Below are 25,188 nucleotides of genomic sequence, written 5' to 3' on the forward strand. Positions count from 1 at the left end.
GGATGCAGAATGTTAGACGCATTGATGATAGTAACATCTAAGGGCCAAAGACAGTTAAAGAGGCAAATATTGTCAAGAGGACAGTAGATACAACTTAGATAGTGTGTTTCTGTACATTATTACGATTGTTAAAACAATGAGGCAGTTAGAAGAAAGAATGGCTGAGAATATGTACCAAGGAATTAAAGAATGTATATATGAGCAACATTTTAAGCACTGGGGCAGCAAAAGGAAGAAAGAAAGAGGCCGCTACAATGGTGGACTCAAAGCAGCTAAGAAAAAGCTAACCCCAAATAGAGGTGCTACTATAAATGGTTGAGAATAGGGGACGACATGAAGGAGCCTTTTACTTTAGACTTAATGGAGAAATAAAAAAGGTCGTATGCAAAAGGAGAAATGAAATCTGACAGGATAAATGCAAGGAAGTCGATCGATGCAATGGGGGGTGGAGGGGGGGGGGGGACCACCAAAGTGACGACAGCATGGAAAGTAGTTGCAAGACTGAGGAAAGAAATAAAAGAAAGAGCAGACCTGATGATTGTAAGTCTAGCAGAGTAGGAGAAGCATTTTAAAGGCCTGCTAACGGAACAAAGGACAGAATATAATGAAATAAAATGGGAGATACAGGAAGACCAGGATGGTGAAGAAGCAGACAAAATTACTATGAAAGAGGTACAAAAGGTGTCTATATCAACAGGGCCTGGAAACGTACCATTATAATTGGTGAGGTATGATCCAAACATTCTGTATGAATATCTAAACAAGTTATGTAATTAATGTATGTCCTATGGGAAGGAAATTCCAGTAGAGTGGAACTTAGCGTGTCTAAGCCCCACACATAAAAAAGGAGGCAAGGAAATGTATAGCAACTGTCGTGGTATAAGTGTCACAAGTTCTGTTAGTAGGCTATTCGGGAGGATTGTAAAACCAAGAATGGAGAAGATTGTGAAGGAAACGGAGGAAAAAAGTGGCCTTAGAAGAGGCAGATCATGTGTAGATAACATTTTTATCTTAAGCCAGATCATGGAGAAGAGACGCGAAAGAGATCTAAGCAATCATTTGGTCTTTGTAGATCTCGGTAAATCATACAACAAAGTGCCACTACAGCTATTGTTTGAGGGGCTGTGGTCAGGGGAATTGCCAAAAATTTATGTAAGAAGTATCATAAACAACTACAAGTCGGCAGAATGTGTCATTAAGGTGCAGAAAGAAATTGGCAGACATCATATTAAAGCATGTAAAGAGTGTCAGTACAAGGGCAGTATCCTATCGTGTGATGGGATACGTGACAGAGATATCTATCAAACGGTCAGGCAGGGTAGGGCGGCTATTCAAAAATTATATCCTGTACTTTGGTCCTCAAAAATGAGTTTAAAAGTTAAAATGAGTTTATCCAAATACATCGTGAAACCAATAACAAGCTATGGGAGTCAGTGCTGTGAACTTACACAAATAAATAAAACGAGACGCAAGGCTTTATAAATGCACCACTTTAGAAGAGTTTGTATAACGTCCCGACTTTACCACGTAACAAACGAGGAAATAAGAGAACGTACGCAGACTCATTACAGTATTACGAGCAGAACAAAAGGAAGATAGGTGGAGTGCTTTGGACAGATCAAAACAAGAGAGATGGCCCAAAAGAGTACTTTCATGGCAACCTCCTTGAAGGGTCTGGAGATGAATTCCACAGAAAATGCGGTTAAGGGGTATCCAAGAAGCGATGGAAAGAAGAGGAATACAAGAGTATGAGGAAGAATGGCAAGATCGAGACGTTTGGCAACAGAGATGCAGGATGTGGCGACGGCTGTAGAATCCTCGCACCAACAAGAAGAAATTTATCCTTCGAAAGAGAATAAGAAGTGGGGTGAAGAAGAGGACAATGGAAAGCCTCCATCCACAGAAAAGTATTTTCCACCAGCGTCGACGTGATGTCTTGTCTTTGACGTTTGGTCTTGTTGAGTTCAAAATAAGTTTCTGTTAAACAGAAAAAAATAAAACACTTGAATAGCGTATCAAGCTGAAATGTTGGAAGATGGGAAATATTCCCAATCCCGCCGTAACAACTGTGATGTGATTACACGATATGACGTACAGGTAATTAGAGCCAATTTCTTTGGCGCCCAATTCAGAATTGAGATTTCGCCAATACAAAAAGCGGCGTTCGATGGTATTGGGGATTTAATAATCGTTTCAAAGCTGACTGTTCAAGTTTGGCACGATTCATCTTCAGATCCGTAAGTACAACGTTTGCGACTGCTTCATAACATGTCGCCCTTTAGCAAGTGGGTACCACTCGATGGAAGACATCGCTCTACACTGTGGATCATCTGAGCCGCGGATACGTGGTTGGCAGAGGGTGGTGCTCAGGAGGATGAAGCTAAGTGTTCTATATGAATGACGTAGAGCGGTGAAGCAGTTCCTCACCCAGTCAGACCTTAGCTTGATCGTAGATGGTAACGTATTCTTGCACAAATTGACAGCGAGACCTCGACGCAGTGATGGATAGATTTCACGGCGTAGGGATTCCTACAAATATTTAGTTACGCTGTTCTGGGCATCACTGATGATTTTGTTCACTCTTTTTAGGTGAATTGCCGTACAGTAGGTCTCTGAATTTTTAAGTCATGGCCCTCTAAATTGTTGGTTAGGGCAGTGATTTTAAAAGTTATTCTGAGTAAAGTTTATTTCTAGACATACCCATATGTTACCACCAAGACTTGCCATGCTGAAGCTCTGGGCTGGGCACCACTGCTGCTATGCGCTGCATTCACGTAAGGACGTATTGGCTGAAATAGAAGATATTTTGGAGCCGATCTACATACTGCATGTTTTGCCTAGGTGAGGTGGCGTTCATATTTTGCACCTATATGCGCCAGCTGACCTTTTTCATATCGTTTGAGCAGGCAGTGGGAAACATTCCCAGTTGTTTCTGGATTTCTTCTTGTGGCAACGAAGTGAGGTGCAGTCGGCGCTGAGGTCGACCTATAAGTATGATTGCACATTTACATATACCCAAGAAGGTACCACTTACTGTTGTCAATTTCCTAGAATATTTTTGGCAAACTCAGTGTCTGCTATCTTGGATTATTAAGATGATGTCATCTGTGTACACTCGAACGGTTCTTCTGAGGCTAAGTAGATTGATGCCCTATAGTGTGTCGTGCAGGTGTGTTAGCAAGGGTTCTGTGACGAGCTCGAACGAATTGGCAAATTAAGGGCAACCTTGTGAAAGTTCTCGTAAGCAAAAGATTTGCACTGTGAGCGCTTCGTTTACTTCTTAATCTCGATATCTTGCTGCTGAAAGCTACGTAATGATTTCAAAAAGGTAGAATGAAGTCGTAGAACGGATACTGTGTTCTATACTTATCCATAAGCAATGTGGTCATATGCTCATTCTAAGTCTAGAAATATATTAGGTCTCCACAGTGATCTAGAATCTTCATCACTGATCATCCCTCAATAGCGCTGAACTGGTACGAATCCTAGACATGCGATGAAAGTGTTTCCGATCTATTGTTAAGAATGTGTTTTAGTAATTTAAAGTCAGAGTTTAAAAGCGAAATCGGCCGTAGGGTTATTATGGACAAGGCGTTCGTCGTTTCGGAAATGAGTAACTCTCGGTTTGAAATTTGCTGATAAAGGCACACCATGAGGCAGTTAGTTTGTCAACTTAGAGAAGTAGACATCTACCAGTATTTTGATTCAGACTGAGTTCACAGCTTTCGTGAAATTTTTAAATCAAGCATTCCACTTTAATATTATTTATTGCGGTTGCAATTTCGACACATTCTCATTTTCAAGATTTCTTTGCACTCTATAGCTCATACTCTTTGTATGTTTGCATTTTTGCCGCTACTGCGATCCATCTACCACGTCTGCTACACGAAATTTTGACTTCATTGTCAAATACAAAGTTATCTAAAATACAGAGATATGTAAACAGGCAGCATACGGCACTGTGGTCGGCAACGCCCATATAAGACAACAAGTGTCTGGCGCAGATAGATCGGTCACTGCTGCTACAATGACAGGTTATCAAAATTTAAGTGAGTTTGAACGTGGTGTTATAGTCGGCGAACGAGTGATGGAACACAGTATCTCCGAGTTAGCGATGAAGTGCGGATTTTCCTGTACGATCATTTCACGAGTGTACCGCGAATATCAGGAATCCGGTAAAACATCAAATCTCTGACATGGCTGCTGCCGGAAAAAGATCCTTCAAGAACGGGACCAACGACGACTGAAGAGAATCTGTGAACGTGACAGAAGTGAAACCTTCCGCAAATTGCTGGAGATTTCAATGCCGGCCATCAACAACTGTCAGCGTGTGAACCATTCAACGAAACATAATCGATACGGGCTTGCCGGCCGGTGTGGCCGTGCGGTTCTAGGCGCTTCAGTCTGGAACCGCGTGACCGCTACGGTCGCAGGTTAGAATCCTGCCTTGGGCATGGATGTGTGTGATGTACTTAGGTTAGTTAGGTTTAATTAGTTCTAAGTTCTAGGGGACTCATGACCACAGATGTTAAGTCCCATAGTGCTCAGAGCCATTTGAACCGTTTTTGATATGGGCTTTCGGAGCCGAAGGCCCACTCGTGTACCCTCGATGAGTGCACGACAAAAGCTTTACGCCTCGCCTGTACCCGCGAACACCGACGTTGGACTGTTGATGACTGGAAACATGTTGCCCGGTCGGACGAGTCTCGTTTCAAATTGTATCGAGGGGATGGATGTGTACGGGTATGGAGTCAACCTTATGAATCCATGGACCCTGCATTTCAACACGGGACTGTTCAAGCTGGTGGAGCCTCTTTAATGGAGTGATATGGGACTCCTGATACGTCTAGATACGACTCTGACAGGTGACACGTACGTAAACATCCTGTCTGATGACCTGCATCCATTCATGTCCATTGTGCATTCCGACGGACTTGGACAGTTCAACAGGACAATGCAACACCCCATACGTCATCAACTGCTACTCCTCTGAGTTTAAGCATTTCTGCTGGCCATCAAACTCCCCAGACATGAACATTATTGACCATATTTGGGATGCCTTTCAAAGTGCTGTTCAGAAGGGATGTCTACCCCCTCGTAATCTTACGGATTTATGGACAGCTTTGCAGGATTCATGGTGTCAGTTCCCTCCAGCACTACTTAAGTCCGTGCCACGACGTGTTGCGGCACTTCTGCGTCCTCGCGGCGGCCTTACACGATGTTAGGCAGGTGAACCAGATTCTTTGGCTCTTCAGTTTACATCTGCTATTATTTCACCAGCTTTCTAATGTGTGCTTGCATGGTATATGGAACAGCGGATAAACTCACACCACCACTTGAAATTGCTTTTCACTGCTGGGAACTATTTTCTACATCTAACATCTACAGGCCGGCCGGTGTGGCCGTGCGGTTAAAGGCGCTTCAGTCTGGAACCGCGTGACCGCTACGGTCGCAGGTTCGAATCCTGCCTCGGGCATGGATGTGTGATGTCCTTAGGTTAGTTAGGTTTAATTAGTTCTAAGTTCTAGGCGACTGATGACCTCAGACGTTGAGTCGCATAGTGCTCAGAGCCCTTTGAACCATTTGAACCATCTAACATCTACACAGACACGCCGCAAGTCACCGTACGGTGTGTGGCGGAAGGTGCCCTGTACCACTACTAGTCTTTTCCTTTGCTGTTCTACTCGCAAATAGAGTGAGGGAAAAACGACTGTCTATATGCCTCTGTATGAGCTCTGATTTCTCGAATCTTATCTTCGTGGTCCTTAAGCGCAATGTATAATGGCGGCAGTAGCTTCAAATGTCGCGTCTCTAAATTTTCTCAGTAGTGTTTCTCAAAAAGAACGTCGCCTTCCTTCCAGGGATTCCCGTATGAGTTCCCGAAGCATCTCCGTAACACTTACGTGTTGTTTTAATCTACCGGTAACTAATATAGCAGTCCGCCTATGAATTACTTCGATGTCTTCCTTCAATCCGACTTAGTACGGATCCCAAACACTCGAGCAGTACTCAAGAAGAGGTCGCACCAGCGTCCTATATGCCGTCTCCTTCACAGGTAAACCACTCTTTCCTAAAATTCTCCCAGAAAACCGAAATCGACCTTCACAGGTAAACCACTCTTTCCTAAAATTCTCCCAGTACACCGAAGTCGACCATTCACCTTCCATACGACAATTTTCACATGCTCGTTACATCTCACATCGCTTTGCAGCGTTACGCCTAGATATTTAAATGACTTCATTGTGTCAAGTAAGATACTAGTAATACTATATCCAAACATTACAGATTTGCTCTTTCTACTCATCCTCATTAACTTACATTTTCCACATTTAGGGCTAGCTGCCATTCATCACATCCACTGGAAATATTGTCGCAGTCGTCTTATATCTTGCTACGGTCACTCAACTTCGACACCTTACCGTGCACATATGAGAAGTCTTTGATTCCTGTGGAGCAGACAGTGGTGTAATGCAATGAAGGCTTGTATAACAAACCGCCTGCTGGACAGGTTGCTTCCCTTATCTCGCAAATTTAAGAGAAAGAGGGCGCGCCAGGTGACAGTTGGATCACGTGGTGAATGGAAGAGGGAGTATACAAGAAGTCGGCACAATCCCGTGCACGAACTCTAAAAACGCCGAAGTTTTGGCGTATTATACTCCTAATATTTGCTTTTATCTGATTGATTGCGGAGATATTTTGGATGGAATTTATGGGTTCAGAGTATTCCTGCATCAGCGTCAGATAGTAGTACCACCATCTCGTTGGCGTATTTCATCTGAGTTTATTAACTTCATAGGTTCATAAGTTTCTCAATTTTGCCTTAGAATGTCTAGTCTTCCAGTGTATGCCAAACTGAAATTTTTGTCGCGCAGCCAATGCCGCTTGCTAGGTTTACTTACCTTCGGCTTCGAAATCTGTGTACGATGGAAGGCTGCAACTGAGTCCCTATACACTTACTGAGACAGCAGTTGTACTAATATTTGAAAAGCGGTATCATCTGAAAAATTGACTGACCACAAATCACAGTCAACGATGTCCAGCAAGAGGTGTTTTTGTGTGTGTAGTCTGTCAAGATGACTTGCTGACGGTATTCGGTTTCAGTCGCCATCAACTATCTTCGAATTTCATTTCCGTGATTAGTGCCTAAGGTTACTCCGAATAATTGTAGCCTGGGTATGATCGTCTTTAGATATCACATCACTGAGGTCTTCACATAGAATTTCAGGTGCACACAAAGATGTGAATAGCTGCATTATACAGCTGTGGTAGAAGTCACGCCCTACCCCTCTGCGGTTTGTCCCCGAGAGGACATAAATATTTATCAGCGGTAAGTCTTGTAACCGAGCGGCTATGCCTCGCCCGGACGACAAAAGAACATGCAGGGTACATGAGATTACTCGCTTAACAATTGTATCGTAGTCCGTCGCGATGGCTAGTTTGCTATTGATGATCTCGTGAACAAAGACGCAGACTACGTCAGCAGAATATAAAGACTACTGGAAACTTATTACTATAGTGTTAGACGCTATCCGGTTAAGATTTCAAGCGGAGGTTTATAGGTTTTTACACGAGATTTCAGATAATTCTCGGTATCTTCAACCCCCAAAGTGTAGTGTTCTGTGTTTCGTGATCAACATCTACATCAACATTCCTCGAGACACCATAAGGCGTGTGGTGTAGGGTACTTCTGGTACTACTAATCGTTTTCCTCTTCCCTTTTCACACTTGTGAATGGCGCGTTTGAAAAATGATTGTCGGTAAGCCTCTATAGCGGATCTAATTTCTCGAATTTTCTCATCGTGGTCATTTCGCGAGATGTATGTGGGAGGAATCAATACGTTGTCCGACTACTTATGGAAAGTACTCTCTCAAAATTTCAATAGTGAATCTCTCCGTGGTGCACCACGCTTCTCCTGTAGCGTCTGCCACTAGAGTTTGTTGAACATTTTTGTAACGCTCTGGTGCCGACTAAATGATCCAGTGAAGAAACGCGCCGCTCTCTATTGGATAATATGTATCTCTTCTGTGAGCCCTGTGTGGTAAAGGTCCCATATTGATGAACAATACTCAAGAGTCGGTCGAACTAGCGCCCTGTAAGCGACTTCTTTCGTGAGTAAGTTACATTTCCCCTTAAGATTCTTCCTACGAATCTGTCTGGCATCTGCTCTTCCTACTACTTGTTTTGTGTGGTCATTCCACGTAAGGTCGCTCTGGATAACTATTCCTACACATTTTACGGCAGATACTGTTTCCAATAATTTTTCATCGATAGTGTAGTTGTACAACAGTGGATATCTATTTCTATGCATGGGCAATATGTTATGTTTATTTATGTTCACGGTTATCTGCCAGACACTGCACCATTGGTCAGTCCGCTGTAGGTAATTTTACAAATCGATACTGTCTTCTGGCGTTGCTACTTCCATATAGACCATCACATCGTCTGTGGACAGTCTTAAAGGGCTTCTACGATTTCAACTAGATAATTTACATACGCTGTAAACGGTCCAATCACACTTCCTTGGGGTACTCCGGAAATTAGCTTTAGGCCGGCCGGGGTGGATGAGCGGTTCTAGACGCTACAGTCTGGAACCACGCGACCGCTACAGTCGCAGGTTCGAATCCTGCGTCGGGCATGGATGTGTGTGATGTCCTTAGGTTAATTAGGTTTAAGTAGTTCTAAGTTCTAGGGAACTGATGACTTCAGAAGTTAAGTCCCATAATGCTCAGAGCCATTTGAACCATTTGGAATTAGCTTTACATCTGTTGATTTTGTTCCTTTAAGAGTGACGTGTTGAGTTCCATCTGGCAGGAAGTCTTGAATCTAGTCGCAAATACGGTAAAGTACTAGTTAAGCTCGTATTTATGCACTAGATCTCTGTTTGAGGAATCCATGTTGATTTTTACAGAGGTGATTTTCGTTCTCCAAAAACGTCATTATCCTTGAACATGAAACATGTTCCATAATTCTACAGCAGATTGACGTCAGAGGCATAAGCCTGTAATTACGACTATGCGCATCTGTCCCACGACCCGTCTCGAAAATGGGAATGACCTGCGCTTTTTACCAATCTCTTGGTACCCTTCGTTGCTCCACCGAAATACGATAAATTGTTACTAGAAGAGGAGCAAGTTGTTTCGCATAATCTTTGCGGAATCTTACATGTGTCTCATCTGTTCCTCATGCCTTTCCGTTATTAATGGATAGAACTTGCTATTCCGCAATTTGTTATCTCAATATCAGCCATTTCCACTTTCATGCAATGATTGAAAGGAGTGACTGAATTATGTATGATCTTCTGCGGTGAAACAATTTCGGAAGACTGAATTCAGTATTTCGGCCTTCTGTCTGTTATCTTCCGTTTCGCTGCCTGTATGGTCACTGAGTGACGGAATAGATGATTTCCAATAGATTACCGATTTTGCGTAAGACCAATACCTCTTAGAGTTTTTAGTCACATCGGTTGCCAAATTATTCTCTCATAGTCATTGAACGCTTGTCTCATTGCTCTCCATACGCTCATTTTTACTTCGTTCAGCTTTTATGTGTCTGCTACGTTAGGAGACTGACTGACTGACCTCCACATGTTCTGCGATCCGGGCGTTTGTGGCGTTTCCCGGTGTTGATTGTATTAGAGCATGGGACGTTGTGGGATGATCAGCATAGTCTGCGGCCGTTGTGTAAGAATTTCTCTACATAATGCGTGTACGTATTTTGCGTTGGCCATCTATAGAATCCATGATCAAGTGCGCACATTTAGTCTGATTTTGGTGGGATAGTTCAGGAATAAGATGTTCTGCCCGTGAGCTCCAAGGAGTGAACACGGACCCTTTGTGGTGTATGTGACCGCGTTTGCTGACACACCTGATCTGGCTTCAGTTGCCATTTAAGGGGTATAGGACGTCAAATGGGCCGACGTGGAGCAGGAGAGGCACCACTGAACATCTTAATTTCCACTGTCTATACTTTTACAAATAAATTCATAAAACTTTGTCAGCATGACCATGAAGGATTCAGAATTCACACTCTTAGCAGTGGAAGTTCGAAAACATACGAAATAATTTTATTTTTTTACATGTGAAATTTCTTCATTTTTTTCACTTACTAATGGCAGCATTTGTTGCTGTAGGTACATTTTCCTTCATAAGTAAGAGAGATTCTTCGATGAATTTTGCACAGCATACAAACTATACTTAAAGGTGTAAAATTTGTGTTTTTTCTAAACATGAAGTTTAAAATATAATATTTCATTCGTTTTTTCATAAATTAAATAAATTCTAGAGTGTCATACACCCGTGAGTATGGTATGTATGCTGTGCAAAATTCATCGAAGAATCTCTCTAACTTATGAAGAAAAGTGTACCTATAGCAACAAATGCAGCCATTAGTAAGTGGAAAAAATGATGAAATTTCGCACGTAAAAAAATTTATTTTGTTATGTTTTCGAACTTCCACTGCAATGGGTGTGAATCCTGAATCCTTCCTGGTGATTCTGACAAAGTTTGATGAATTTATTTGTAAAAGTATAGACACTGGAAATTAAAATGTCCTGTGATGCCTCTCCTGCCCCAAGTCGGCCCGTTTGATATCCTACCCCCCTCAATCGCGAGCCGCGGGGTTAACTTCTGAAGACGTCGATATTTCGGAGGAATACGTTATATTTTGGCTATCTTGCTCCTCGAGCAGGGCTCGTGGATGGCGAGAAGTGGCGATGATTGTCTAACTAGTGGAGAGTGACCAAGTTGCTGTGGTACCAGGGGGCTGATTACGACCATCTGTTGATTGGCGGTGGGTTAGGCTCCAGATGTGGTGAGTGCATTTAGCTGCTGTTGAGTCAACCGCCTGTGATGATACAATGGGCTGTTAATCAATAAAACTGCATAGAAAGAAACTGCCTGTACAGATTGATTTCGTCTCTTTTTACTGCAGTTCAGCGCTGGTCTGGTTGCAGTAGTAACCGGACACGAGGTGTGCAGGTGCCGTAAAGCTTCGCATTCGTGGCCGCCCCTCGTATATACCCAGAACTTTGCAACCATTTACGGACAATTATTCACCTAGTTGGCTATGGGAAACCGCCTAAAAAACCACATCCAGCTTGGCCGGCACACCGGTTACGTCGTTAATACGCCGCCAGGATTCGATCCGTGATTGGTGAGCCTCCTCAAGTGCCAGAAGCGACATGCTAAAGAGCGCAGCTATTCGGGAGGGTGAACTAAACTTCATCGTATGAAGAGGTATCAAACTTCATACACACATCAAAAAAAGTTTTGCATCACCCCAGTTCCCAGAACTCCTGAAGATAGACGTTGACTGTGGATATTGTATCACAGACACAGTCCCTTTGACTGTTCAGAGACGTCACTAAACCCGCCCGAAGATGTAAACAGCCGTGCATGAGCAGCGCCTATTAGACGGAGGGGGTCCGACAGCCGATCAGTTCCAGTCATTCCATGAGGAAGGAAGTACACGGCTCGTGCTGTCTGTACTTCAACCATGCCTCGACGGCCAATACCCCGGTTCGATAGCGTCCGCATTGTTACTTTGTCCCAGGAAGGGCTCTTAACAAGGGAAGGGTCCAGGCGTCTCTGAGTGAACCAAAGCGATGTTGTTCGGACATAGTGGAGACACAAAGAGACAGGAACTGTCGATGGCATGCCTCGTTCAGGCCGCCCAAGGACTACTACTGCAGTGGATGACCGCTACCTACGGATTGTGGCTCGGAGGAACCCTGACAGCAACGCCACCATGTTGAATAGTGCTTTTCGTGCAGCCACAGGACGAGGTCTTACGACTCAAACTGTGCAAAATAGGCTGCATGATGTGCAACTTCACTCCCGACATCCATGGCGACGTCCAGCTTTGCAACCACTACACCATACAGCCCGGTACAAATGGGCCCAACAACATGCCGAATGGACGGCTTAGGTTTGGCATCTCGTTCTCCTCACCGCTGAGTGTTGCATATACCTTCTACCAGACAATCGTCGGAGACGTGTTTGGAGGCAACACTGTCAGGTTGAACGCCTTAGACACACTATCCAGTGAGTGCAGCAAGGTGGGGGTGCCGTGCTGTTTTGGGGTGGCATTATGTGGGGCCGACGTACGTCGCTGGTGGTCATGGAAGGCACCGTAACGCCTGTACGATACGTGAATGCCATACTCCGACCGATAGTGCAACCATATCGGCAGCATATTTGCGAGGCAATCGTCTTCATGGACGACAATTCGCGCACCCATCGTGCACATCTTGTGAATGACTTACTTCAGGATAACGACATCGCTCGACTAGACTGGCCAGCATGTTCTCCAGACATGAATCGAAAAGGGCTGTTTATGGACGACGTGACCCACCAACCACTCCGAGGGATCTACGCCGAAACGCCGTTGAGGAGTGGGGCAGTATGGACCAACAGTGCCTTGATGAACTTGGGGATAGTAAGCCACGACGAATACAGGCATGCATCAATGCAAGACGACGTGCTACAGGGTATTGAGGTACCGGTGCATACATCAGTGTGGACCAACACCTCGGAAGGTCTCGCTGTATGGTGGTACAACATACAATGTGTAGTTTTCATGAGCAATAAAAAGGGCGGAAATGATGTTTATGTTGATTCTATTCCAATTTTCTGTACAGGTTCCGGAACTCTCGGAACAGAGGTGATGCAAAACTTTTTTTTTATATGTGTAGCTATATCATCGTGTACTACCCTATGGGTTTCCTAGAAGTGGCAAATATTCTGACATACGGGGAATTTAACAGCCAAGACAAAGCTAAATGACGACCATGATTACCCTGCGGGCTTCCTAGAAGTGGGAGATATGGCGTCGTACGTGGAATTGAATAGAGAAGACGGAGCTGAATCGCGACCATGATAGACCGTGACAGCCCGCATGTGTCGCATCTAATTACTGGAGATCGCATCGCTACCAAGAACTGATCCTGGGCGTCGTCATAATGGAATATTGTCTCCTGGTTTCCAGACAATTGGTCATCAACGGTGCGAAATGAAGCACCGACAGCGGACCGCGGAAGAATGTGAATGTTTTCTGTGGTCAGATGAATCACGTATCATTTTATACGGGAATGAAGTTAATTCTTATACCATGGTTGGCTGCGAAAACCCGAGGGGTGGTTTCAGACATCTAGTAGTTAAGGTGTTTCTTCCTTCGTGCACAGTAGCACATTTCCTTCGCGATGCATGAGAAATGTCTCTTAAATGAGTATAGGGGCTGCAACGGATACGTGAAAATCGTAGTGTCGTGTTTGTGATATGTGACGATTATACATGACGTGCATGATATGCTGCGTCTCGATCATCGTAGATCTAAAGAAGCCTTCAGAGAAGGATTTGCGGAATTTTTAGGAGAGAGTTTGAGATTATTGGGATGTTTGCACGACGCGTTAAAGGTTGAAGAACTGTACTTAGAGTCAATGCGGCTGCATCTAGATGCTGGGCAACCGTATTGTATTTTGCCATTTGCCCACTATCTCAAGGAGTACGATACTGTAGTGCCTGTATTATTAAGAAAAATGATGTAAATCGGAAGGAACAGGCACTGTACAGTTGCGAATATGAACAACTATCAGCTGTGTAAGAGAATAACGGCAATGAAACTTTATGCCGGACTGGGAGTCGAACCCAGATTTCACCTCTTTACGCAAGCGGTCGCCTTAACCTCTTTGGTGACTGACGTGCAGTCACATACTTCCATATGTTGTTGTTCCTGCCTCACAACCTGTACTCGTACAGACATTACGCAATTCCCGTACGCCGAGGAACATTCCAGTTGAAAGGAATGCCCGAAGGAACATTGCATTGTTCTTCTTAACAACATAAATACTATATTCCAGTGCAATATCGTATTTATCGGTCGATACTGGACAGTGACTCTCAATTAAAATGCCCTCCCCTGTACGGGAATTATATAATGTGTGTACGAGTATAGGTTGTGATGCAGGAACGATGACATATGAAAGTTTGAGATTGTTCGTGAGTCGTGCACGGATAGAAAAAGTGGTCAAGGCGACCGCTGGCGTAAAGCAGGAAGTCCTATTTCGAGTCCCGGTCCGGCACAAATTTCAATTGTCAGTCCCTTATACGAGGGTCGTTTAAAAACTAAAGCCCCACATTTTTAAAAAAAACCATTAATATACGTAGACAAACGTCCTTGTTGGTGCTTCACATTTGAAGACTGTTCTGTGCGCCAGTGAAGTTTCGAACCGTTCTGGCAGATGGAAGATCCGTAGGACAGCGTCAAAATGGCGTCTACATACGACTCACGTTACAAGCAGAATGCTGTTAAAGTATTCTTGTGTGCAGAAAAAGAAAACCCTGGTGAACATCAATAAACGTTTTTGTGCAGTGTATGGCGATGCTGCAGTTGATAGGAGTGCCGCTGGGTGATGGGTAAGAAAAGTTACAGCCCCAGGAAATGCAGAAACAGAGCTCTGTGATCAGTCACGCCCGGGACGTCCTGCCACAGCTACTGGACATCATTGCCTCATCCACCCTACAGTCCAGACCTGGCATCCTCGGACTTCCATCTCTTTGGGCCGTTTAAAAGATTTTCTACGGGGAACACACTTTGAAGATGACGAGTGTGTCAGTCATGCAGTGAAAACATGGCTACGCCTGCAGGACGAGAGCTTTTACCGGCAGGGAATACATGCTCTTCCTCAGCGTTAGCGTACGGCCATAGAACGTGATGGAGACTACGTAGAAAAATAGGACATGGACAAGACATATTGATGTATATTGTCACCAAATACTGACTCTCAACAATAAATATGTTCTGCGAAAAAAATGTGGGACATTACATATTGAACGGCCCTCGTACAGCTTGTGGTAGTCTGCATTCACGACTACAAATAATACATTTCATTCATCTTAAAGAGTAGCGTGACATATCTAATCCTACTTTTGAAGATGACGAGTCTTGCATTCGTTGTCCAAAAACTGTGACTTCAAAATGGCTCTGAGCACTATGGGACTTAACATCTGTGGTCATCAGTCCCCTAGAACTTAGAACTACTTAAACCTAACTAACCTAAGGACATCACACACATCCATGCCCGAGGCAGGATTCGAACCTGCGACCGTAACGGTCACGCGGGTCCAGACTGAAGTGCCTAGAACCGCACGGCCACACCGGCCGGCACTGTGACTTCCTAGCATGAGAAACACTGAAGGGTAATCCCACCTTTGGACTATCCACCATGTCAGAGACGTTACTGACATGGTACTCGTGTAATCTCAAACGGCAACGTGAGATTTTGTGGCAAGAGTGACTGGTCATTGACGTATCTTACAATTAGAATGTCGTTCAGTCCCAGGAACAGTGAATCGTAGCTCCTACCAAGACACGTGTGAGTTATACACACTGTTAGAGTGAAGTTAGTTAGTATTTTCATCAGGTAAGTTTATTCCTCTCTTCGTAAAATTTTCTGTCAGCATTTTGTCATTTTACTGGACCTCAATTGAACCAAGTCATTCACGTACCCAAAGACTGTACATGTTCATATCGTCCTTCAGGTTACCAACAACGTGAAAGTTACAGGAAAATACCTCAATTGAACCAAGTCATTCACGTACCCAAAGACTGTACATGTTCATATCGTCCTTCAGGTTACCAACAACGTGAAAGTTACAGGAAAATACCTGTAACGTACGAGAAACGTTGAATTCAAGCCCTCTGAAACGTTGAAGAACTGTATTATCCTTCTCGTATTGGTGGGCAACACATTCAGAAACCGTTGTTAGATATACCGTACTTTATAGATATACATCTGAGTGTTAATTCTAGAAGCCAAATATGTGGCCGAGTGACTTTCGCATTTGTGACGGGCTAAAGAAAGATATTTGTTTTTTGAACCGGCTGAAAATAATTGAATCAGCCTAAGACGGAGGTTCTGTCTTGCTCTTAAAAATTTTTCCGAGAAGGTGACTGCGCTCTTTGCCTCACAATGGGGAACAGTCTCTAAGTGTATTTTACCTCAATTATTAATTTGTGAGTAGCAGGATTAATGTCATAGCTTACATTTAACCTGGTTTTCTTCTCTCTGTTTTCTGCCACCAGCAGTTACATTTGTATTTCTGACGCGATACAGAAGAAACGAGGCGGCTCACAGTAATAAGGAACTATTTGTCGTGAGGTATTAGAACTCGACTATGCGTCGTCCTTGGACTGTGTCCGTACGCTGTGACACGTTTCATGAAAATCGATAACCTTAGTGACAGTGGCCGAACAGACAACTACAGACGTTTTCTTGTGCTCCGTCGGCAAATATCGTGCGTGAGGTTTGTCACGTGATTGATGCAATTCGTATACTTACCAAAAATGTTCAACTGGTGGTGGCAACCTTAAAATTATGACCATTTGAAGCCAAACATCCCACTGTTCAAAACATATCAGCATTCTTTTCAAACAATGGAAAATAATATCTTATGGGAAAATGAGTAACCACAAAATCAAATCTTCTGTATCTAGCGTGAATGCTTCTGCCCTATCAAGAAGTAAGCTGTACGGAAAATAATAGGAAACCCTTCGTGCTCAGTTGTCTTATGCCAGGACAATCGTACTGTGTATTGCAGTAATGTTAACATAAAGGGACTTAAATAACTAATACTTCGTATCGAGCGTGTCGTCGTCCCTTCGTATTTTGCAGCTCACAGACACCTACATCAAGCAGCAGTCTTGCGGTATAAAGCGCTCAGAACTTTCTCGGAGGGAATGGAAGGATTTATTTGCAAACGTATAACAAGTGTTAGTTACATAAACTGAGATATAGTTGTGGACTGAATCCAATGAAAATAGCATAGAAGGGTGCATGTACGGTAGATGTCATTATTGTGTTACCTTCGTTCAAGAGCAATGAGTGACAGTAAATTTAGACTGGGGGATGTGCAGTGTTAGACTCGGATTTACTGAAAGACTTCTAAGGAAGCTAGTTCACCCACTTAGGAGGTTGATTACGAAACCCCCTTTCAGTTAGTTCTTGAGTATTGTTCGTTGGTTTAGGATACTTACCAAACTGAATGATCAGAATAGATAATAAAACTTTTTAAACAGCACGAAGTCATCCCAGATATGGTCAACGAAATCTAAAGGAAGACGCTGTACTTCTCCTTGATCTCATAATTTCGAGATTCTAATTTCGAACGTTATTTCCACGAAATTATACCTCGTGTTGTGACCAGAAGAGGAAGATTACAGAAACAATAACGTGTTTGCAGTGGTGTGGGGGAAGTCAAGACGAAGAATTTGATACAGGACACTTGTACTTTATCAAGTACGGAAAAAACCTAAATTCGGCCTACAAAGGTCGATTAAGCTACAGCGCATGCGTGCCGCCCAAAATTTTAAATATACTCTCGCCCTATTAATGCCACCGGATTAGTCGGACTTAACCGTTTGAAGCTCATTTATTTTTCTCTTGTGCATTAAACTTACGTTGTTCTTGCACTTACAGATTATATAAATTTGAGGTATAATTTACACAAACGTCAATTTTACAATTAGCAAGTGCAAGAACAACGCTCGTTTAACCTGAACGATTTTAGCGAGGAAAAGAAGTAAGCTGCAAGCAGTTATGAACGATTAAACCGGTGACATACGAGGACGAGAGGGTATTCAAAATATTGCGCAGTAGACATGTGCTGCAGTTTAGGTTTCTTTTGTGGGCTGATTTGAGGTTTTTTCCGGCTTGATAGACCACAAGTGTCCTGTATGAAATTGTTCGTCTCGACGTCCCCTACACTACTGTGGTACGTTGTATACAGGGTGTCCGAAAAAATACCAACAACCCTTAGGGACAGATTCCTTACTCAGAAACAAGTAAAAGAGTCCAGTAAGCATGGGCTCTAAAATGCATACGTTAAGAGCTATGAGCACTTGTTCATCTTCGCTAATGTGAAACACGTCTTTTCTACTGACCAAGAGCCCAGAACTCTTAAGGTTTGCATTTTAGAGGCCATTTATACCAGCATTTCTTACTTGTTTTGGTCTGTACAACCTCCTTCCAAAATATGAAAAGCAAAGAGCTAGCAGTAGATGTTTCATAGCATCGAAGACGAATAAGTGCTCATATCTTTTAAGGTATGCGCTTTGGAGACCTTGTTTATTAGCCTCTTTTTCTTGTTTTGGCGTAAGGAACCTGTCTCTAAAGTTTGTCGATGTTTTTTGGAACAACATGTATATATGTGAGGGGTGTCTGTTCTGTCGGACATGTACGACAGAACAGACGTCACTCGTGATGACGCGGCTGGTACATAGATGCAAACATGAACTGTAGGAAGGGGGAGGAAATGGACAGGATGGGTGGAATATCGTTACGGCTAGCCGCACAGGGAACGGCGGAAGTTGAAAATTTGTCCCGGACCGAGACTCGAACCCGGATTTACCGCTTCCCATGAACGGTCCCTAACCGAATCTGATTTCCAACTTACTGCACGCTGCAATGCAGAGTCTCTCGTTCATTAAACTCACTACTCGCAAATAATGATTCCCGTAAGAGTTCAGACGATATTTGTACATTTGCTCTGAAACAAACGTCGATGAGCTGTCGGTATTTTTTAAAAAGAGGACAGCTCCACGAGTTTTGTTTCAGGCGAACGCGCAAATATCTCCCGAACTCCTACCGGAATCAGGATTTGCGAGTGGTGAGTTTAATGGACGAGCGGCGCTGCATTGCAGCGTGTGATAAGTTGGAAATTTGAAACGGTTAGGGGCCGTTCATGAGTAGCGGTAAATCCGGATTCGATTCCCGGTCTGGCACAAATTTTCAACTTTTGCCATTGCGTTACCACAGTGCCCTGTGCGACTACTCGTCACGATTTCCCACCCTCCTTTCCCCTCCCTGTAATTCATGTTTACACGTTGTAAACTGCTATCATTTACACCCGTTATAGAGGAGTACCGATAATCTTCCTTTCTGCTTATCATTCGCGAATGGAACAGGAAAGGGGGAAAGTGATTCTGATGTTTCATATACAATCAGCCACACATAGTACGGTGGCTTGTGGGATACAGATTCATGTTACCAAATGCATTCTAGATATGGTTCTTACAGCGTCTTCTACTGAGAAACACCAAGTGTTTTTTGTTTTTTTTTTCTTTTTTCTTCGCAGACATTCTCCAGTACTTATCTGTGCGGATCTCGCTTTATTTCTGCAAATTCCAAGGCTCACAGAAAAATGCCTTTAGATGTGGGAACATCTTTAGGTACCAAAAATAGGTAAAAGCGTATTGTATTTTAAAGGAGGTGGTTCCACAACATATATATTTATTTTGAAAACATGGATAAACATGGTAACAAGAATCCCAAAATTCAACAATAGGATTATGAAGCATACGCCACAGCAGGTTCAGTACTGTTTCAGAGCATACATTTATTTACAAGCGTGTTTAGGGACCTGGTGGGAATTTCTAATGTCTTGTTGGTCAGTGAAGATAGACTGAGTGTTATTTACGTATTACTGTAGAAATGGGTGAATTAAAGTTAGATACCTGGGAATATAATTACAGTCAGCATTACTTAAGTAGATACTGTCAACAAAAATAATGAACTTACCATAAACTGTTCGTTTGCTAGAATTAAAATGAACACATACGATAGATGTAACGAATATAATGTTAAACAAGAAATTTAAAAGGTATGTAATTGTCAGCATGTCTCTTTTTTGTTTTACAGAAATTCTGTTTAAGGCCTGATGACTCATAAATATTTCGTATGTAATGAAACGTTACAATGAACATGATATACAACATATGAAATTTGGGAATGTAAAACTCCACCTGTATTTAAAACATCAACGTTCATCTTCTGCGCTCTTCTTAGCTGTCATTGTTCATGATTACTTGGCTATGTGAAAACAGATCATAGTAACATATGATTAAATTAATATAGGATATTGCATCTATCCTCTGGTTTTTTTCTGTTACATATAATTTTTGTTGTGAACTACTTTACCTCAATGTAAAAACAGTCTTACTTTGTATTGCCCTTCTGGTTAAAGTTCCCATGCTTGCAGTGCTCTAGCAAATACACTTACTGCGAACATGTTGTGTCGTGTTGTCAAAACAAAAATGTAGGAAATCGAAAAACTTGAAACACTTTTGAATCGACTGACAAATTATGTCAAGAATTTAAATGTTTTTTTTTTTAATTTATCTTAGTAGCATTTCTGTTTGTTAGAAGACTAACGTCATCCACATAGTTTTGATTTAGATTTTTTCATTTAATTTAAACTAACTTGATCTGCATTATACGAAAACTTTTTAAATTCTCTTACTGATCATAGCTGTATCCTTGGAGTAAGAAATTATCTCTAGACAGAAAGATTCTCTCAACGTGACTGAGAACTTATGGACTGGCTTTTATTATCTAACTATTTTTGTTTATGGAATATTCGTTGAAATATACTTGTTTTTTTTTTATGTGCCAAAGGAAAATTGCGGAAAATTTGCGCTGTACTTAACCAGCGTACCATAAATGCTCCGTCCAAGACTGGTGATTCATTTCTATGGAATGTGTACATAACATGACAATACATGACAATATGACAACAAAGAAAAACAAATAATTCAATATAAATTACGGTTCCTGTCGATATCTTACCTTACTCTTCAGTTTCACGTTGCAGAGCTGAAATTTACACAAATTTAGTAATGTCATAACGCTTGTTTTTTTTTTTTTTTTTTTTTTTTTGCACATTATAGCATTACCATGTCTCAGAAGAAACAATATACAATGACCTATGTCATTCATTCACGTTTTAACAGATTACAGATGAGATCAGCGGTTCAAATGTATGAAAAGTGAGATCTGTCGCAGATGTAAATTAACATTTCTCAGTGACCTGCGAATTTTGCGTTTCACACCCTGTGGCTACATCAACAATCCCCTAAAGTCTATCAGAAAACTTGAAGGAATATTTCACAAGCTAAATTTTATCATTTGCCTTTTATTTACAACAGAGAAAACATTGGCGATTGAAATCTGTGAATAATTTTGAAAGTTTTAAGCGCGTATTTCATTCCCAGATAAACGAAATTACTTTCAGCACGGGAGGCAAAGTTCGCGATCAGACAGTTAGTATAAAAATGAAAAATATAGTGTATATACAGCGAATTTTGAAGTGAGAAGTACTAATTTTAACAGAAATGACACTTTTACGCGGGATTCTGTCGTCTGTTGCGGCAAATGCGAAACAATATGCAAGCTGATAACCCCTCTTTGAATTTTCTCGTCTATTTTTTGTGGAATAGGACTCATATTTGAATCAGTAGCATTCGTTTTCAAAGACAACACAGAGAGAAGTCTGACTTTTAAATTTGAGTTTAGGCCGAACTGTCATGTTACCAAGAAATAAACAATCGAAATTACGTCAGACTACAAGAGGGTACAAGGAAATAGAGAGTGAATCTCTACATATTGGTCTCTGTACAGTAAAATTAAACAGTATGTAACAGACTTTTGCACAGCAAAGGCAGCGTGCAGAAAGCAGGCGTTTGCTTGGCGCTTGGCGCGTGGCGCGAGCCGCAGCGCGTCCTACCTGCAGGCAGAGGCGGCGATGTGCGAGCAGGGAGGCGGCGGCTGCGCGACTGCGAGCCGGCGCTGGCGTCGCTCTACTTGTAGGTGCCGGCGCCGGCGGTGGTGGGGGTAGCGGCGTCGGAGGGGCGGCACACGCCTGCGCCCTGGCTCTGCTCCCGCCTTATTGCTCCCCTCCCCTCACCACCTAGCTTCCGCCTTCGCTTTACAAACTTCGTATTAAATTACCTTTACCTGCATCTACTCCCAAATTCTGCGAATCACTACGAAGAGCGTACTTTTTATGGCGCCATCTATCAAAATTCGCTCGCTTTCCTTCTGTGAGCTGTTACTAATCTGATTTGGTCATCGCGATATCTGTGGTATCGATTTATTAGGGGCTGCGAAATACTCTTAGGTTCCACCCTAAAGAAACTTATTGTTGAATTTCTGGGCAGATATCGACGTCTTTCTTCGAATGTCTGCCAGTGAAGATTTTCAGCATTTATTTTACACTCTCCCGCCAGATAAACAATATAGCGATCATTCGCGCAACCACTCTTTATATAGGCTCGATTTATCCCTCCGACCTGATATCGATTCCATATACTTGAACAATATTGCTGCACCCACATGTGTAATCCGACAGCCTCCGTATGATGTACAGTGAAGAGCACTTACTGTACCTCGGTCATTTCCCATCTCTCCGCTCATTTCGCTGTTAGTACACGGAAACCAGAACTCTGTATGAGTCCAAATTTGCTAATGTGTGAACACGCTCTGATAGCCGACAGCAGTGTGTGTTAAAGCGCCCGTTTCCATCAAGGGGTGGTGTGCCCGTCCCCCTTCGAGTACGGCCGACGCATTAACGACGGCGGCCTGTGTGCCATCCAGCCTGGACGTAGCTTTTAGGCGGTTTCCCCAATCCCACTAGCTAAACAGTGGGCTGTTTACCACGCCACGCATCAGACTCACGTTACGCAAACATTTAAAATATTTCTCAGACTTGCGCATATAAATTACTGTCGACGCAGAAAGATGGGTTACACCCATGCCGTCCTGGTGGCCTGATGAGCTTCGATGTTTCGTGTCCTTAAACCTTTAAGCAGCAGCATCTAATTTTTGTGTCATGATCATTATGGGAGTCCGCACGTCGTCGTCTTGCGGAAGCGTTCTCGCTTCCCACGCACGGGGTCACTGGTTCGATTGCCGGCCGGAGTGGCCGAGCGGTTCTAGGCGCTACAGTCTGGAGCTGTGCGACCTCTACGGTCGCAGGTTCGAATCCTGCCTCGGGCATGGATGTGTGTGATGTCCTTAGGTTAGTTAGGTTCAAGTAGTTCTAAGTTCTAGGGGACTGATGACCTCAGCAGCTAAGTCCCATAGTGCTCAGAGCCATTTGGACCATTTTTTGGTTCGATTCCCGGCGGGGTTAGGGATTTCCCTGCCTCGAGATGACTGGGTGTTGTTGTGTCGTCTTCATCATCATCATTCATCCCTATTACGGTCAGAGGCAATGTATTGGCAGATAGTTGATTCATGCGAAAAGGTTTCCAGCGTAATTATGGCCACACGACGGGAATTAACAGACTCTGAATGAGGAATGGTAGTTGAAGCTACACACATAGGACTTTCCATTTCGGAAATCGTTAGGGAATTCAATATTCCGAGATCCACAACGTCAAGAGTATAGTGAGAATACCAAATTTCAGGCATTATCTCTCACCACGGAGAACGTAGTGGCTGGCCACCTTCTCTTAATGACCGAGAGCAGCGGCTTTTGTGTAGAGTCGCCAACGTTAACAGACAAACAACACAGCGTGTAGTAACGGTAGATATCTATGTGGGACGAATGGTGAACGTATCCGTTGGCGTTAATGGGCTATGGCAGCAGATGACCAGCGTGAGTGCCTTTGTTAATTGCACGACATCGCCTTCAGCGCCTCTCCTGGGCTCGTGACAATATCGGCTAGACCTCAGACGACTGGAAAACATCGGCTGGTCGGATGAATCTCGATTTCATTGTATAAGAGGTGATGGTGGAGTTCGTGTATGGCGCAGACCTCACGAAGCCATGGGCCCAAGTTGTCAACAAGGCACTGTGCAAGCTGGTGGTCGCTCTATAATGGTGTGGGCTGTGTTTATATGGAATTGACTAGATACTCTTATCGAGTTGAACCGATAACAAACTGCAAATGGTTGTGTTCGGATACTTGGAGACCATTAGCGCCACTCATGGACTTCATGTTCCCAAACAACGAAGAAATTTTTGTGACTGACAATGCGCCGTGACATCGGCTCACAATTGGTCGCCATTGATTTGAAGAACGCTCTGGACAATTGGCGAATGAAATGAACATCCAGATAGCCCGACATGAATCCCATGAAACATACATGGGACATAATAGAGAGGTCAGTTCGTGCACAAAATAGTGCACTGGCAACAGTTTCGCAATTATGGCTGTCTCTATAGAAGTAGCACTGCTCAATATTTCTACAGGGGACTTCCAAAGGACCGAGCGAGGTGGCGCAGTGGTTAGCACACTGGACTCGCATTCGGGAGGACGACGGTTCAATCCCGTCTCCGGCCATCCTGATTTAGGTTTTCCGTGATTTCCCTAAATCGTTTCAGGCAAATGCCGGGATGGTTCCTTTGAAAGGGCACGGCTGATTTCCTTCCCAATCCTTCCCTAACCCGAGCTTACGCTCCGTCTCTAATGACCTCGTTGTCGACGGGACGTTAAACACTAACCACCACCACCACCACTTCCAAAGGCTTGTTGAGGTTGTCACCTCAGTGTACGTTTCTGAACTTGTTCTGTAACGTGGGCTCCAGGAATTCTGAGCAGGGTTCTCCGTGAGGCGCAACGCCTCCAGTGAAGTTTATTGAATATAGCCGTGCCACTCTCACGCTTGATATACAAACATGGGACGAATCTTGAAACTTCTCTTTGAACCGTTTCAATGCTTTCTGTTAATCCAACTTCGTAAGGGCCGCAGACCGACCAACAATATGGTTAGACACTGGACTCGCATTCGGGAGGACGACGGTTCAATCCCGCGTCCGGCCATCCTGATTTAGGTTTTCCGTGATTTCCCTAAATCGCTCTAGGCAAATGCCGGGATGGTTCCTTTGAAAGGGCACGGCCGACTTCCTTCCCCATCCTTCCCTAATCCGATGAGACCGATGACCTCGCTGTCTGGTCTCCTTCCCCAAAACAACCCAACCCCGACCAACAATACTGAAATGCTTTGTAGGAGCTTTCATTCCTAGAAAAACAGCAATTCTCGTAGTATCTTATCAACAAATCAAAGCCTGATAATTGAGCTGAACTGAGCATATGTGAACGTTCCACTTAGTATCTCTACGCTCTGTTGCTTACAGGTATTTGTGTGATAGCGTTGGCTTTATTTGTCCCTCATTAACCGAGTAGTTAAAGCCTATTACATTTTTATACTTTCCTGCAGTGTATAACTTTGTACTTATCTACCCTGAGAAGTAATTGCTAGTTTTTGCAGCGGGAACTGAGTGGATAGTGCTACTGAGTTTATAGCCCTAAACATTTCCATAGATAGAGATGCAAAAATTCTCAAATTTCAGCTAAGCATATCCACTAAATCACTATTTTAAAGCCAGCCGGAGTGGCCGAGCGGTTCT

General features: G+C 43.3%; 1 protein-coding gene across 6 annotated transcripts in view; it reads right to left on the reverse strand.

Moving 5' to 3' along the window:
• LOC126183466 (serine/threonine-protein kinase NIM1) overlaps positions 1–21,622 on the reverse strand; it is a 486,904-nt gene extending 465,282 nt beyond the window's left edge. For 2 of the 6 annotated variants that reach the window (XM_049925474.1, XM_049925471.1), the window contains exon 1: positions 21,559–21,614. The gene's annotated coding sequence lies outside the window, so the exon portion shown is untranslated. Of the gene's footprint in view, positions 1–21,558 lie in introns of all 6 variants that reach the window. The other 4 variants (XM_049925470.1, XM_049925475.1, XM_049925473.1 and 1 more) reach the window with 4 other exon arrangements.
• Positions 21,623–25,188: the final 3,566 nt, after the last annotated feature.

The sequence above is a fragment of the Schistocerca cancellata genome, chromosome 4 (genome assembly GCF_023864275.1).
Source record: "Schistocerca cancellata isolate TAMUIC-IGC-003103 chromosome 4, iqSchCanc2.1, whole genome shotgun sequence".
NCBI lineage: Eukaryota > Metazoa > Arthropoda > Insecta > Orthoptera > Acrididae > Schistocerca > Schistocerca cancellata.